This window comes from Pinus tabuliformis, chromosome 9 (assembly GCF_031772625.1).
Source record: "Pinus tabuliformis cultivar Carrire ecotype Pingquan chromosome 9, CPIR1, whole genome shotgun sequence".
Lineage (NCBI taxonomy): Eukaryota > Viridiplantae > Streptophyta > Pinopsida > Pinales > Pinaceae > Pinus > Pinus tabuliformis.
In genome coordinates, this window is record NC_142307.1 from 1,023,889,972 (window position 1) to 1,023,894,521 (window position 4,550).

A 4,550-nucleotide genomic window follows, 5' to 3' on the forward strand; every position below is an offset into this window, starting at 1 on the left:
CTAAGCCAGTGTGCGACTATGAAAGTGACAACGACTTAGAATGCATCTACAAGATAACCGCGCGAGAGCAAGACTGGGTAAATCCCACCGCGGATGGACGAATCTCATGAGAGCGCAAAATCTCCTGTACATCAGATTCAGATGAAGAAATAGAGAGATGGCAGAACCGGTTACATGAGGTAACCACGCTAAACTGTAACATGATGACAAGATCATTGTGTTGCGTATCAATAGAAGTAAGGGATATGCCTACGTATGATGGGTTAAGTGAGGTAGATGTTTTATTGAACAGATTTGAAAGGGAGGTGCCAAAATAGAAACATTTCGAGGCTTTGAAGTGGGTACTACGCGCTACTCCCACGAGGTGGTGGGGTACGCGCCAAGGAAGCTTTGAGGATTGGTGCAAATGTAGGAGGATGATGCACATGCATTTTGGGAAGCCTCAGACATGACTAACAGATAAATACAATGTATTGGATGGTCCACGCGTGCATCTATCCAAGTGGGTACAGGAATATGGTAAACAACCTGTGTGAATGGACATGGACTTCACATTGGAAAACATGATCAATAAGCATGAGTTGGGGAGGCAATTGCATGAACGGTCCCTCGTGTTGGAACGATAAAGGGTGAAAAAAACAAGTGCGTAGAAGGTTACCCACGCAGAAGCATTTAACGAAGTACGCAAAGCACTGAACAGGGTATATAATGTGTAGCGAAGTGATTGGGACCTGCACGTACCAATAGTTTTGTGGGCTTATAGGACAACGTGCAAGAAACTGACGGGACAGACACCTTCTAGGCTGGCCTATGGAGCAAACGTTGTAGTCCCAATAGAGTATAATATGCCTAGTCTGCGCATAGCAGCACCGGTGGATATGACAGTTCACGGAGCCTTGGAAGAAGGGATCACGCAGCTGAATGAAGAAGAACGTTTGGGACTTGAGGAAGAAATCCGACAGGGTGATCTTAGGCTCCAAGAACTCATGAAAAAAAGAGTGCGGTTAAGGGAGAAAAGTGCTTTGGTGGAAGCGGAAGTCAAGAATCTTGAGGAAGAAATAAAGAAGGATTTTCTCGATAAGAAAACTGAGGTGATAAAACAGGGTGCACACGATTATGTTAACAAATTTGGGGACTACTGCCGAGAGTTGATCAGCTTGATGCCTTGGATTGGACCATATATTACTAGAGGGATCACCCATGGTGGCACGATGCAGATGGTAAACTGCGCGACGTAGATAGTAAAACTAAAAGGCGGATTTTTTCCAAGAAAAGTGATGGATGGTTGGTTGAAACCCTATACAGGTGGTGCGGCCACCTGACTAGCCGTAGGAATCACAGTCTTAGCGCTCCAGGAAGTTGAAAGAAGGCGTAGGACTATAAACTACTCTACCTGAGAGTTGCACGATGTAGGGGTTGTGCGTAGGAGAGAAGTGTCACAAGGTCCGCAACAGCGCAAGGGTAGTTGCGTTGCCACACGGGTCGGCTAGAAAGTGACCGTTATAGTCACTATTCACGATGTGATGCTTGGTTTGAGACCAAATGGAGTGGCAGCAGGAATTTAAGGCGAGTTTTATGGGCAAGATTTGGGAAAATCTATCGCCAAGGGAGCATTAATGGACTGGATTTGGGGGGAATGATCAAATTCGAATTCAAAAGGCATTATAAATTACAAAGGACTACCCAGCACACAACACTTGGTCATTTGAGAACTGAGCTGTTGCACACCCCGAGTATTCTGAACCGAGACTTGTTTTCCCTGTGGAGAGCGTTGTTTGAGCACCTGATTGAACAGTTGAGAGATTTTTGGACAAACAAGATGGCAGCGTCTGAAGAAGCCAGGGAAATCACAGAAATGACTGTCGAAGAAGCCGTGCAAGCCATGACCATAGAAGATGCCCCTAAGAGCGCCGAGATTGTTGTGGAAATCCATAAATCACCGCACACGCCGAAACTGAAGAAAGATAAAAAACTCGTGATTATGGTGTGTGTGTGTCCCCTCAAAACCCTTTGTGAACTAGATTAACAATGGAGGAAAAAGGGAAAGCGGTTAACCTGGAAATCGATGAGGAGGAATAAGACCTTGAGGATATCATAATTGAAGAGGATGAGGACAAGGGCATGGAGGAAGAAACCAAGGGTGCGGTCCCTCTAACCAAGCTGCCTGCATATGTCCCTTCGCAGAAGGGGAAGGAAAAGGTACGCAAGGACCTGGATGACAGTAAAAGTCCTCTGTAGACTCCACTATTACATAATGATATCATTTTTGAAGGAGTGCACTTGGGAAGGGTGCTGAGCTAAAAGTTTGAAGACTGGGATCTCGCTAACCACTAGAAATTCCCTCACTTTGCGACCACGCACCTCATGAAGCCAAAGAAACACACCGCGGCTAGAGTTATAGAGTTGGAGCCGTGCAAATGGTTGCATGGGGTCGAAAAGGCAGGGTTGTTGAACTTTCTTTGGGTGTCGCATTACCATCGCACCCCAGTAACTATCTTTGTCATCAGGCAGCTGCTTTGCCTGGTGCATGATGGTTGTTTGTGGCTGGAGGAGCCCATCCCCATCACAGACGACCTGATCCATCGAATTACCCAACTCTCATGTAAAGGAGAAGACCCCGCAGACATTTCGAAGGGTAAAAGTAGTGATTTGTCCATCACGGGGGCCATGAAAAAGAAATACAAGCTGGAGAAGAAAAAGAGGGGCTACGCAATCTCTAGTATCAAAAACAAGGTAGTCAAAGTTTCAACTTAGATATTGGCGGGCAAGGTCATGCAGAAGTGTCACGCAGATGAGGTGCCCACGCCGGTGGTTGTACTTGTCGAACAGTGTGTAGAGGGGGTCCAATTTAACTGGTCTGTATTCTTGTGCAAGAAGTTCCTAGAGAATTGTCGTGAGGCACAAGAACGAGGGAAAACCTTCCACTATGCATGGCTTCTACTGTCCATAGTGTTGTTGGCTGGGGAATTGCCTGAGGACAGCCAATTCCCCACAATTTCAAGGGATCTCCCGGAATCTGTGAAGTACGCTTCACTATGGGCTACTAAAGACGCACATCACATCTGCGATAGTAAAATATTCTGGGTGTTTATGGAGATGAACATCAGGATGGGGATTAACCACAAGTCGTGGTTATCACCCACTGTCTACAACAACCTACAAAGTTTCGCAGAGTTTAAAGCGGACTTTCATCACATCTACCTCAGGGTGCGCAAGGACCCTGCAAAGAAGTGGAACGAACTACCATATATGGCCATAGATGATGTGATCTTCAACGTACTTGAGACATGGCCACTGGAATGGCGTACTCCAGACATCTCTGTGGTGGAAAAGTCTGTTGCGCAGAAAAAGAAGGAGGAGGAAAAAATGCACGTGGCACAGTTGGAAAAAAAGAGAAGAAAAGAAGCAACGGCAGTAAAGGCACAGGAGGCACGGGACGCTCCGCAGATAGCAACAGAACAACAGAAGGTTGCAACAGAAGCTCAGAAGGCAACAAAAACAGAGTGCGAGGGCTAGAAGTCACCTTTGCCTGAGAAAGAGCAAGAGATGGAAACAAAGATAGAGGAGGGCGGCACAAACCCACAGACAGTGTCGACAAAATTGAAGCGCCAACGACCGAGAGAGAAGGTGGGGTCACGCAAGAAGGTAAAAGCATCTAAGATGTCTATCGACCTGATCACCCTTACCGAGGGGGATCTGCATGATATAAGAGAGATGGTGCGCGATGTCACCAAAGAGACCCTCCAAAAGTTTGCGAAGGAAATCAAATTGTGTTGGGGGCCCTTCGAGCACAGATTCAAGAGTTGCAGGTGCGCACTCCTCCGGCTAGTACTCTCTCGACCAGCCTCGCAGTAGGAACAACTGCAACAAAGGAAATGTTGCACGCTCATATGACCAACACAATAGTGCTGCCAGAGGGGGCACTGGTTACAGAAAATGATGTCGACAAGCCTACGGTTAGTGCATGGAAAGGAATAGGGATCAACATGGCTACACTCCCTCGGGAGATGCTCTATGTTCTGCAGGATGGGATTACTGTAGAACTGCGTGCTAGGGAGAGTTCAGTGCAACGAGGTCATGTCTCAGAACAGGAAGATGGTACAGGTAATTGAAGAAGCGTTCCAGATGGTCCCTGAGCTGGCCATCCCAGTAGAAGCACCAACAGAGGCGCGCATCTAGAGGTTAGTAGCAGTGGTGCGCGAGGCACGAGAATAAATGGCCAAGGTTCAGCTGGAGCTAAACCTCCAAATAGCAGAGCTACGGTTGAAGGCGCAGCCTTCAACTCCTCCAGAGTTAAGGGAACAGCACGCCAGCGCCATTACATCGTGGATGGAGGAGATCAGCAGTGCAGTAAAGGACTGCACCAAAATGTTGGAAGAATCATTCGAGGCCCTCATCACTCTACAGGAGGATCCAAACATACAACGCTTAGAAACAGAGGCGTGTGAGCTACAACAATAATATGACAACGTCAAAGGGACCATGTAAACGGTGGCCCTTACACAGAGGCTCGCACAGATGCAACAGGCCAAAGTGCTTAAGGAGCAGGT